This window comes from Anomaloglossus baeobatrachus, chromosome 5 (assembly GCF_048569485.1).
Source record: "Anomaloglossus baeobatrachus isolate aAnoBae1 chromosome 5, aAnoBae1.hap1, whole genome shotgun sequence".
NCBI classification, from domain to species: domain Eukaryota; kingdom Metazoa; phylum Chordata; class Amphibia; order Anura; family Aromobatidae; genus Anomaloglossus; species Anomaloglossus baeobatrachus.
The window spans coordinates 313,795,809-313,809,403 of record NC_134357.1 but is presented as its reverse complement, the minus strand read 5'-3'; the positions used below and the strand labels follow the sequence as shown (position 1 = coordinate 313,809,403).

The 13,595-nt window shown below is 40.6% G+C and overlaps 1 protein-coding gene across 3 annotated transcripts in view; it reads right to left on the bottom strand.

Moving 5' to 3' along the window:
• The window catches only part of TMEM100 (transmembrane protein 100), a 124,617-nt gene that overhangs the window by 8,172 nt on the left and 102,850 nt on the right, over positions 1-13,595 (bottom strand). The gene's annotated exons all lie outside the window — the stretch shown is intronic.

The window sequence follows — 13,595 nt, the reverse complement described above, 5'->3', positions numbered from 1 at the left end:
AGTGCCCATCTTGTTATGGTTACAGGATGGTGGCCAGGGTGCAGGACATTATTACAGGATAGGGGCTGGAATGGAGGATATTATTACAGGATGGGGGGCATTATTACAAGATGGTGGCCAGAATGAGAGAAATTATTATAGGATGAGGGTCAAGATGGGGGACATTGTTACAAGATGGGGCAAGATGAAGGACATTATTACATGTTAATAGCCAGGAAGGAGTACATTATTAAAGGATTGGGGCAAAAATAGGGGGCATTAAAGGTAAGGGGCTAGCATAACAGACATTATTACAGGATGGTAGTCAGGAAAGACAACATTATTACATAGTGGGACATTATTACAAGATGGGGGTCAGGATAGGAGCCATTATTAAAAGTTGGGGGTCAAGATGAGGACATTGTTAAAGGATGTGGGCCAGGAAGGAAGACATTATTACAGGATTTTTTGCATAATTTTTGCTGTCATTTGTCTACAGCACATGTTTTAATAAAGTTAGGTTCATTCATTACAATGAAGCAGAAAAATGCACCCATAAAAGCAGCAAAAAATAGACCAAAAATCGAAGCTGCGTTTTTTCACTCTTCTTTGCCTTTAAAAGGTGAAAAAAATCCCAGTAAAAAGCTAAAAGAATTGACATGCTGCTTCTTAAAAAACACAGCAGTTTTCCATTTCAGTCAGGGAAAAAAAACAAGGGGGTGTGTGCATGAGATTTCTGGAATCTCAGATTTTGCTGGTACTGCAAAAAGCAGCTTTTTATTAGCATGTATTTGCATAAAACAATGCAAAGAATGCAGCAAAAATGCACTGTGTGAACATAGCCTTATATAATCTACAGAACTCTTGTGTATAACTGTCAGTGGTAGTGATGGGTGGATTCACAAATACCCGGGATCGGCGGGTCTAAATGGGTTTAAAAAGAAAAACCCTGATTCCGGCCCACCATTGATCCTGGATAGCTGCCTGAATACCAGTCCCCATATAAGTGTATGGGGACCAGAATCCGGCTCTTTAAAATGGTGGTAGGGGGATTGGGGCCGGCGCATTATACTTACCAAATCTCCTGCGAGGCTGTAATGCTACTTCTCGGGCAGCTCATTATCGCTCATACATATTCCCTGCTTCCCCCGCCCACCAGCAGTCCAGGCGTCTGTGATTGGTTGCAGTCAGACAGCGCTCCCACCTTGAGTGGAAGCGTATATGACTGCTTTCAATCACAAACACTGTCTGTGACTGAAAGGAGTTGGTGTAAAAATAAATAAATGTAAAAAAATGGTCCAGGGTCCACCGATATTATGATACTCAGTACAGATAAAGCATATAGCAACAGGCTGTACCTCCTAGCCGTGCGCTTATCTTGGCTGTGAATCAAAATAAGAGGGACCCCATGTGGCTTTTTTAAAATATTATTTAAATAAATAAATTTAAAAACCGCCGTGTGGTCCCCCCAATTTTGATACCTAGCAATGACAAAACCCGACAGCTGGGAGCTGGTATTCTCAGACTAAGGAGACCTATACTTATTGGGCGCCCCCCAGCCTACAAATAGCAGCCTGCAGTTATCCAGGATTGTTGCATCCATTAGATGCAACAATCCCGGAACTTTGCTCGGCTTATCCTGATTGCCATGGTGCAGTGGCAATTGGAGTAATAAAGGACTAATAACAACTCCCAGCTGCCACAAAGTCCTAGATTAGTAATGGCAGGCATCTATGAGACCTCTCCATTACTAATATGTAGGTGAAAATAGATAAACACAAACACCAAGAAAATCTTGTATTAAAAAACCCCACGCTTTTACCCCTTTATTAAACCCCAAAACACCCAGGTCCGACAAAATCCACGACAATTTTAGCTCTGCGACATTATAAGAAACAGCACGCAGTCATAAATATGCCCGCCTGCTGTGAGCTTCAGGCAGAGACTGAGCCGTGCTATAAACGCTAGAGGTTCCCATGGTGCCCTACCTGTGACCGCAAATAACCTGACCTCAGTTGACCTCATTAAACTCAGTGACCTCACCTCAGGTGAAGTCACTGAGTTGACAGATCTGCATCTCCTGGCAGAAAACCGTGATTTTTTTTGCCAAGAAATGCAGATTTGGTGGTGAAATTTCTTCAACATATTCCTGTACTCAATTTACAGTTCCTAGCAAAAAAAAATGCATCAAAACACCATACAGTTTTGAAGCAAATGTGATGCAATTTTTTTGCCAGGAGGTGTAGATTTGGTGCAGGAATATGGTGTAAAATTTTCAGCACCAGAACTGCATCTATTAAGCAAAAAATGCACAAAAATGGTTTTGATGCCGTATCAATGCTGTTTTCTGCCAGGAGGTGCAAATTTGGTGCTTAAATCTTGTGCAGACATTTCAGCACCAAATTTGCATGTCTTTGGCAGAAAACCACACCGAAACGGCGTCAAAACCATTTTTGTGCATTTTTTGGCCAAGAGATGCAGATTTGCTGCTGAAATTTTTACACTATATTTCTGCACCAAATCTACACCTCCTGGCAAAAAAATCGCTTAACAATTGCATCAGAAACATATGGTGTTTTGATGCGGGTTTTTTTTTTTTGCCAGGAGGTTTATTGTATATTAGGTGCAGGAATATGCTGTATTTCAGCACCAAATCTGCATCTCTTGGCAAAAAAATGTGAACTCAGTGACCTCACCTGGGAACCTCTAGCTGTGACCGAAAAAAACTTGAGTGACAAATGCATATGCATAAAGTATTATGAGCGGCCCCGGAAGTAGTGTTAGAGCTGCGCGGGAGACTGGCAAGTATAACCTACCTGCTCTAATCCCTATATGCCTTCTATCACCATTTTAAAGAGCCGGATTCTGGTTCCCATAGACTGCTCTTGACTGGCCCAGCCAGAGCCCTGACCTAAACCCAGTTGAGCATCTCTGCAGAGACCTGAAAATGGCTGTACACCAATGTTCACCATCCAGCCTGACGGAACTGGAGAGGATCTGCAAGGAAGAATGGCAGAGGATCCCCAAATCCAGGTGTGAAAAACTTGTTCAATCATTCCCAAGAAAACTCATGGCTGTACTAGCTCAAAAGGGTGCTTCTACTCAATTCTGAGCAAAGGGTCTGAATACTTATGACCATGTGATATTTAAGTTTTTCTTGTTTAAAACATTTGCAAACATTTCTACATTTCTGTTTTTTTTCTGTCAAGATGGGATGCAGAGTGTAATGAGAAAAAAATAACTTTTTTGAATTTACCAAATGGCTGCAATAAAACACAAAGTGAAAAATGGGTCTGAATACTTTCTATACCCACTGTATATCCTTATTCTACCGCCTCAGAATGATCATGGACCGCTCCTGCCGGTGATTCTGAGGTTTTCCGTAAAAAGAGCAGCTCTTGTCCATTCAGCGCTCTGAACTAACAGCTGGTTTACTGCAGTTTAGGCATCAGGGAGCAGGCTGTCAATCAGAATGACATCAGCAGTCATGACAGATCAGAGCGGAAGAGAAGCTGCTGCTCGATTGACGTCAGCGGAAGATGGAGTCACTGGCGGTAGCGGTCTGTGACCGTCATGTGCTGGCAGAAATCAGATGGCCCATGTTTTTAGGCCCATGTTAAGAAAATAAAATAGTCCTGGGTGACCCTTTTAACTGTAGACAGATTTTGAGTACACCATGTAGAAAGTAGGAGTAAGAAAATAAAGTAAATAAAAAGGTATTTTTCTGTAATAAGATATATTATACTGTTTGTTGCCACATATGGACAAGAAAACCCCCACAAAAATTCACGTTTTCAAGGGCAAACATTAAACATACAGTTAGGTCCAGAAATATTTGGACAGTGACACAATTTTCGCGAGTTGGGCTCTGCATGCCACCACATTGGATTTGAAATGAAACCTCTACAACAGAATTCAAGTGCAGATTGTAACGTTTAATTTGAAGGTTTGAACAAAAATATCTGATAGAAATTGTAGGAATTGTACACATTTCTTTACAAACACTCCACATTTTAGGAGGTCAAAAGTAATTGGACAAATAAACCAAACCCAAACAAAATATTTTTATTTTCAATATTTTGTTGCGAATCCTTTGGAGGCAATCACTGCCTTAAGTCTGGAACCCATGGACATCACCAAACGCTGGGTTTCCTCCTTCTTAATGCTTTGCCAGGCCTTTACAGCCGCAGCCTTCAGGTCTTGCTTGTTTGTGGGTCTTTCCGTCTTAAGTCTGGATTTGAGCAAGTGAAATGCATGCTCAATTGGGTTAAGATCTGGTGATTGACTTGGCCATTGCAGAATGTTCCACTTTTTTGCACTCATGAACTCTTGGGTAGCTTTGGCTGTATGCTTGAGGTCATTGTCCATCTGTACTAAGAAGCGCTGTCCGATCAACTTTGCGGCATTTGGCTGAATTTGGGCTGAAAGTATATCCCGGTACACTTCAGAATTCATCCGGCTACTCTTGTCTGCTGTTATGTCATCAATAAACACAAGTGACCCAGTGCCATTGAAAGCCATGCATGCCAATGCCATCACGTTGCCTCCACCATGTTTTACAGAGGATGTGGTGTGCCTTGGATCATGTGCCGTTCCCTTTCTTCTCCAAAGTTTTTTCTTCCCATCATTCTGGTACAGGTTGATCTTTGTCTCATCTGTCCATAGAATACTTTTCCAGAACTGAGCTGGCTTCATGAGGTGTTTTTCAGCAAATTTAACTCTGGCCTGTCTATTTTTGGAATTGATGAATGGTTTGCATCTAGATGTGAACCCTTTGTATTTACTTTCATGGAGTCTTCTCTTTACTGTTGACTTAGAGACAGATACACCTACTTCACTGAGAGTGTTCTGGACTTCAGTTGATGTTGTGAACGGGTTCTTCTTCACCAACGAAAGTATGCGGCGATCATCCACCACTGTTGTCATCCGTGGACGCCCAGGCCTTTTTGAGTTCCCAAGCTCACCAGTCAATTCCTTTTTTCTCAGAATGTACCCGACTGTTGATTTTGCTACTCCAAGCATGTCTGCTATCTCTCTGATGGATTTTTTCTTTTTTTTTCAGCCTCAGGATGTTCTGCTTCACCTCAATTGAGAGTTCCTTAGACCGCATGTTGTCTGGTCACAGCAACAGCTTCCAAATGCAAAACCACACACCTGTAATCAACCCCAGACCTTTTAACTACTTCATTGATTACAGGTTAACAAGGCAGACGCTTTCAGAGTTAATTGCAGCCCTTAGAGTGCCTTGTCCAATTACTTTTGGTCCCTTGAAAAAGAGGAGGCTATGCATTACAGAGCTATGATTCCTAAACCCTTTCTCCAATTTGGATGTGAAAACGCTCATATTGCAGCTGGGAGTGTGCACTTTCAGCCCATATTATATATATAATTGTATTTCTGAACATGTTTTTGTAACCAGCTAAAATAACAAAATATGTGTCACTGTCCAAATATTTCTGGACCTAACTGTATTTACTGCTAATAATAAACTTTCAGTTCTGTCATTATAGCATGAAATATGAATTTTCTGCTTAACTGGAACAATGAACAGTAAATCATTTGGAATTAGTGCCATATTAGTCATTAAGCCACAAGAGAACTTGTAGCAAGACAGCTACATAGTTTAAACTAATCCTTGAACCACTATCCAAAATACTCACCCTTTTAGTGATAGAAAAAAATGAATATAGAATAAAAAATTTGAGATACTATTATATAATAATAGTAATAAGCATTACTGTACATTTAATTATAGATGGGATACAAACGCCAACAAAGTGAACATATACAACCATGGCCGAAAATTTTAGTACCCTTGAACTTGTTCCAGAAAATGAAGTATTTCTCTGAAAAAAATTATTGCCATTTCCTTCGTGTGTATTGGAACAACACAAAAAAACATAGGAAAAAATCAAACTGGACATAATTTCACACAATTCCAAAAATGGGCAGCACCAAATTATTGGCACACTCAACTTAATATTTGGATGACTAAAATTACTACAATCATTCACTTCATTTAACCAACAACAAGCTTCTTACACATTTCAACTGGCATTTTGGACCACTCTTCGTTAGCAATTTGTTTCAGGTCTCCCATATTTGAGCACTGCCTTCTCCCAACAGCAATTTTAAGATCTATCCACAAGTGTTGAATTGAATTTAGTCCTGGACTTGTGGCACCCTGGCAAAACCAGGTAGGGTACACATAGGCCCCCGCACAACACCATCTCTCACCTAGGTTACACACAGCCAACCTGAAGGTTACACCCCCCTCAAGGCAAGACAGTCACACCAGTGGGCGGGACCAGGCGGTTAGGAAACACCCACCAAGGGGTCTAGACAGCCCGGGGCGGGAAAACAGTCAGTTGAGCAAAGGAGTGAAGTTTTGTAGTTCAAGTGGAGAGGAGTGTGGGCTGGAGCTAGGTGTAGCTCCAGCAGAGGATGTTCAAGAAGAACGGTGCCAGGGTCGGAGCCCTGGTACCTTGGCTAGGTGGCAGACGGTGGTCTCCGTCAGCAGGAGATGGGAAGATGGCTCGGCAGATCCGAGAAGGACCGGAGAAGGAGCCCACCGGTACCGACACCGGAGACCCGACCGGAAACCGTGCACAGGGGTGGTACTCGGACCCTGAAGCCAGGACCGAAACCAGTGGCCTAGCTAATTAACCGATTGAGGGCAGGATTACAGGTTCTGTCTCAACCAAAGTCCCAAAAGCAGACAACCACCCACAGAGAGGGATAGGGCAACCTCCAGGGCCATTAGATCCCACGGGTCAGCGTCAGCGGGCACGGCTCCTTAGGCACACAGAAAGCCAGGAGCGGCCTCCGGAGTTCCAAAACAGGCAGCCTACAATACACAAAAACACTGCAGAGGAAAGGACAGCGACCACCAGCTCGGGTGGGCGGACCAGAGTACAATCGGCCGCGGCGGCCGGCCACCAGCACCTTGGTTTACCAAAAGACTCATGTGATTCATTCAATAGGGAGTAACCAACTATTCCCTGGTCCATCTGGGCATGCAAGCCCCTGCCGTCGCCATATCCTGCACAGAGACCCTGCCCCGGGCCAACCATCCCTACCCACGGAGGGGTTAACATCCAGCTGCCATTACATCTCCCCCGGGAATCCCATGACAGCAGCGGTGGTGTTCCACTTCACCACACACCGTGCGTGGCGTCACAGACATTCTACAATCAATCCCGTACAAATACGTCTGCATCCCCTTTTTATTTGGAGTGTCTGCGCGACCCCCGGGTCCGGGGAACCCCTCAAACCGTACCGTAGACCCCGGATCCGAGCAGCGACGGCTGCTGGCACGGGGGCGGCACAGACACATTGCTGCCACTTCAGAACTCTCCAGCACTTTGTTTCAGTTCATTTCTGGTGTTTCTTGAGAATGTTTGGGGTCAATGTCCAGCTGGAAGACCCATGACCTGGGACACAAACCCAGCTTTCGGACACTGGGCACTTTGGTAATCTTCAGCTTACATGATGCCTTGCACACAGTCAAGGCACCCAGTGTCAGAGGCAGCAAAACAACCCCAAAACATCTTTGAATCTCCACCATATTTGAATGTACAATCAGGGCCAGAAATATTTGGACAGTGACACAAGTTTTGTTATTTTAGCTGTTTACAAAAACATGTTCAGAAATACAATGATATATATAATATGGGCTGAAAGTGCACACTCCCAACTGCAATATGAGAGTTTTCACATCCAAATCGGAGAAAGGGTTTAGGAATCAAAGCTCTGTAATGCATAGCCTCCTCTTTTTCAAGGGACCAAAAGTAATTGGACAAGGGACTCTAAGGGCTGCAATTAACTCTGAAGGCGTCTCCCTCGTTAACCTGTAATCAATGAAGTAGTTAAAAGGTCTGGGGTTGATTACAGGTGTGTGGTTTTAAATTTGGAAGCTGTTGCTGTGACCAGACAACATGCGGTCTAAGGAACTCTCAATTGAGGTGAAGCAGAACATCCTGAGGCTGAAAAAAAAGAAAAAATCCATCAGAGAGATAGCAGACATGCTTGGAGTAGCAAAATCAACAGTCGAGTACATTCTGAGAAAAAAGGAATTGACTGGTGAGCTTGGGAACTCAAAAAGGCCTGGGCGTCCACGGATGACAACAGTGGTGGATGATCGCCGCATACTTTCTTTGGTGAAGAAGAACCCATTCACAACATCAACTGAAGTCCAGAACACTCTCAGTGAAGTAGGTGTATCTGTCTCTAAGTCAACAGTAAAGAGAAGACTCCATGAAAGTAAATACAAAGGGTTCACATCTAGATGCAAACCATTCATCAATTCCAAAAATAGACAGGCCAGAGTTAAATTTGCTGAAAAACACCTCATGAAGCCAGCTCAGTTCTGGAAAAGTATTCTATGGACAGATGAGACAAAGATCAACCTGTACCAGAATGATGGGAAGAAAAAAGTTTGGAGAAGAAAGGGAACGGCACATGATCCAAGGCACACCACATCCTCTGTAAAACATGGTGGAGGCAACGTGATGGCATGGGCATGCATGGCTTTCAATGGCACTGGGTCACTTGTGTTTATTGATGACATAACAGCAGACAAGAGTAGCCGGATGAATTCTGAAGTGTACCGGGATATACTTTCAGCCCAGATTCAGCCAAATGCCGCAAAGTTGATCGGACGGCGCTTCATAGTACAGATGGACAATGACCCCAAGCATACAGCCAAAGCTACCCAGGAGTTCATGAGTGCAAAAAAGTGGAACATTCTGCAATGGCCAAGTCAATCACCAGATCTTAACCCAATTGAGCATGCATTTCACTTGCTCAAATCCAGACTTAAGACGGAAAGACCCACAAACAAGCAAGACCTGAAGGCTGCGGCTGTAAAGGCCTGGCAAAGCATTAAGAAGGAGGAAACCCAGCGTTTGGTGATGTCCATGGGTTCCAGACTTAAGGCAGTGATTGCCTCCAAAGGATTTGCAACAAAATATTGAAAATAAAAATATTTTGTTTGGGTTTGGTTTATTTGTCCAATTACTTTTGACCTCCTAAAATGTGGAGTGTTTGTAAAGAAATGTGTACAATTCCTACAATTTCTATCAGATATTTTTGTTCAAACCTTCAAATTAAACGTTACAATCTGCACTTGAATTCTGTTGTAGAGGTTTCATTTCAAATCCAATGTGGTGGCATGCAGAGCCCAACTCGCGAAAATTGTGTCACTGTCCAAATATTTCTGGACCTAACTGTAGGTACTATGTTCTTTTCTTTGTAGACCTAATTCTGTTTTCAGTAAACAGTAGAATGATGTGCTTTACCAAAAAGCTCTGTCTTGGTCTCATCTGTCTACAAGATGCTTTCCCAGAAGGATATTGGCTTACTCACGTACATTTTGGCAAACTACAGTCTAGCTTTTTTGTCTAAGTATCAGCAGTGGCGCCCTCCTGGTTCTTCTCCATAGCAGTTCATTTTATTCAAATACTGACGGATAACCTGCGCTTAGAGTAATGCACTCTCAGTCTACAGGACAGCTTTACTTTCTTTGGAACTTGAATGGGTCTGCTTATCTACCATACGGACTATCCTGTGTTGCAAACTTTCATTAATTTTTCTTTGCCGTCTACGTCCAAGGAGATTAGCTACAGTGCCACGAATTGTAAAATTCTTGATTATGTTGAGCACCATGGACAAAGGAAATCAAGATCTCTGGAGATGGATTTGTAACTTTGAGATTCTTCAAATTTTTCAACAATTTTGGTTTTCAAGTCCTCAGTCAGTTCTGTTCTCCTTTTTCTGTTCTCCTTGCTTAGTGTGGCACACACAGGCATACAATGCACAAATTAGTCAACTTCTCCCCTTTTTATCTAGTTTAAGATATTATTTTCATATTGCCCAAACCGTTATTTGCCACAGGTGAGTTTGAAAAAGCATCATATGCTTGAAACAAGGTTCTTCACCCACAATTTTGGGAAGATGCCAACAATTTTGTCTGGCCTATTTTTGGAGTCTCCTGAATAATTATGTCGAATTTGCGTTTTTTCAGTTTTTTGGGCTTTTTGTTTGTTGTTCCAATACACACACACAAAAAAAACCAAGTGTATGACAAAGCATTTGTAATTGCAATAATTTTCTGAGAGAAATACTTCATTGTATGGAACAACTTCAAGGGTGCCAACACTTTTGGCCATGATTACATCAAACAAAAAGTTACTAAGTTTTGTTTTTCCTGAATTTACTGTATTTTTTGTCCCATCTTAAACATAACATTCTTTCAAATATTTTTCCTTTTATTTTAGGGTACTTTTAATGAATATGTCACTTACTGTAAATATATGTTGATAAACCTTCTATAAAAATCAATATACGTTGGATCTTTTTAGCTCCAAAAAAAATAACCCGTCAAATATGTTTTTATGTATTTGTAATTTCTTTTGCAACTTTTGGAACAATGGGCTATATATTTGTATGTGGTCTCAATATGCTGACCTGCACATTTATGAAACAAATCATGGAAGCAGGTTCTGACACATGATGACTAGTGATGAGCGAGCACTACCATGCTTGGGTCTCGCAACGAGCAGTTTGATGCTCGAGTGGGTTTAACATGTATGCCAAGTATAATGGAAGTCAATGGGAAACGCAAGCATTTTTCCAGAAGATTTTCCTGAAAAATACTGTGTTCCCCATTGACTTCCATTATATCCGGTACACAAGTTACACCTATCCAACTATCCAACTGCTCATTACAAGTACCGAGCACCCGAGCATGGTAGTGTTCACTGATCCCTAATGATGACTAATTGCAAACTCCGCTTATAAAACTATATTGATGATTCATAACAATAAATTAATTTTTCATGAACAGAAGTAATACTGTAGGTCCATATAAAGCAACTGAAAGGGAACCTGTTAGGTCAAAAAAGCGTTATAGCCTACAAGCAGGGTGATGTGTGAGCTAGTAACCCCATCCTACCCATTCCTGTGTTGTAATATTGTGTAATATGAAAGTTATAAAATATGTTTTATTACTTACATATTCCCTATGTAAATGAGCAGATCTCTAGCCCCATGGGCGTATGCATGCTTTCCGTGGTATCACGTCCCTGTGGGTGTGATACCATGGATTTACATGAGCGACGGAAACGTCTGCTCCTTCAGAATCCTGCGCGTGGGCACTTACCATTCTTGCCGCCTTCTCATCCTGGTGTTTACTTGCCGGGTTTAGACGCGCGTTGCACACGATCGGAACTGCAGGAGTCTTCTGAGCATGCGCAGTGCGCGTCTGAACCCAGCAAGCAACCAAGATGAGAAGGTGGCGAGAATGGTGAGTGCGCGCACATGCGGAATTGTAAAGCTGCAGAACTGACGTCGCTCATGTAAATCCATGGTATCACACCCACAGGGGCGTGATACCATGGAAAGCATGCAAACACCCACGGGGTCATGCAACGCCCATGGGGCTACAGCCCCTGCTCATATACATAGGGAATATGTAAGTAATAAAACATATTTTATTACTTTCATATTACACATTATTACAACACAGGGATGGGTAGGAAGGGGTTAATAATTGATTTTAATGGGATTTTATAAATATAACATTAGTCTCACTAGTGTTTATTTATCACTTATAGTGTAATTAAAAAAAAAATCAGAAAGCTGCCTTTTAAAGACAGCATGTCCATTTTTCTTTAACATATTCTCTGAATTCGATGTAAAGAAAAAAAGGATACAACTTTAGGAGGGGGGACAAGGGAGTGTCAACAGATCATGAGACTGCTTTATGGAGAGAAAATAAAAAGACCAAAAAACGGACATACAAACATAAGACACATACATTATCTATAGAGTGAAATGTAAAAAAGAAAGAGAAGGGACGGATACGTCTAGCTGTCGGATTTTTTACAGTTTACGAAGCACAGCAGATTATGCTGTTTTCATATCATAATAAAGCAGGTTTAAATAGAAGTATGCACAAACATGTCAGACACCTAAAATGCTCTAACTAAAACAACATTTCTGATTGAATAGATTTTTTTCGAATACAATCGGATACTTTCAGGACATATCAAACAATCTGCCTAAAATGCAGAACTTCTGTATCAAAGCACAAAGAAATGCCACATTCAGAATATTACTTGCAACCATATCCATATCAGGGAATCAGAACTAAAAAGTAAAATTACCTTCTTGATTTCAGCATTATTTTATGTATATATCAAATCTATTTACAGTCTATTCATTAAACCATTTATCATATGTCTGTCTGTCTATTTACAATATCTATCTACCTACTATCTATCCCTTTATCTATTTATCTACCTATCCCTCTATCTATCTATCTATCGATCTATCTACCTACTATCTATCTATCCCTTTATCTATCGATCTATCATCTATCTATCCATTATCTATCTATCCCTCTATCTATCTATCTATCATCCATCCATCTATCTATCCATCTTTCTATCTCTCTATCTATCCATTATCTATCCCTCTATCTATCCATTATCTATCCATCTATCTCTATCTATCTATCTATCTATCTCTATCTATCTATCTATCTATCTCTATCTATCTATCTATCATCTATCCCTCTATCTCTCTATTTATCTATCATCATCTATCTATATCTGGTTATTATCTATCTATCCCTCAATCTATCCATCTATCTATCTATCCATCTATTTATCTATCATCTGTATGTCTATCAATCTATCATCTATCCACTGTATCTATCTATCTATCCTCACTCTATCTATGTCTCTATCATCTTTCTATCTATTTATTTACCTACCTATCATCTATCTATCTTCTATCATATATCTATCTACCTATCATCTATTTATCCCTCTATGTATTTATCATCTATCATCTTTCTATCTACATATCATATATCTATCTACTGTATATATTTGCAGTATTTATCTACTGTATCTATCATTCTATTGAAAATATCTATCTACAGTATCTATCTATTCATCAAACCACATATGATAGATATTTCTGTCTATTTACAAATCTATCTGTCTGTCTATCATTTTACAGATCCACAGTATCTGTTTATCTACTGAATCTATCACTCTATATACAGTATGCATCTACTGTATTTTATCTCCTTCCATTTTTTACTACTGTTGGAGGTTTGGAATCTATCGATCCATCTGTCTGTCTATCTATTTACAATATCTATTGATTGAACTATCTATCTATGTAATCTATTGTCTGCATTTATCTACTATATCTATCTACCATATCTATCCTTCTATTTACAATATCTTCATGAAAAAGAAATAAAAAATATTCTCATACACATAAATGTCTACTGATACTGTACAATTTTGGGGGCATCATACCTACTACACTTGGGCTAGAATTATTTGACTTAGCTCCAATATGCAGTTCCACACTGTCAGACCAATCCACAGCTCTCATTATCCTCCAATGCCCTGCTTTCTTAATTAACGAGAAATATATAATGTTATATGTAGTAACACGTTTAGTCAGTCCAGTCCTCAACACCCACAATATCCTGCAATTTTTTGCTTTCATATTTATTTCCCTAATTAAGGAGAAACATACTATGTCAGGGACCTTAGTATAGTTATTATGTTATGATATAATATAATTCATAT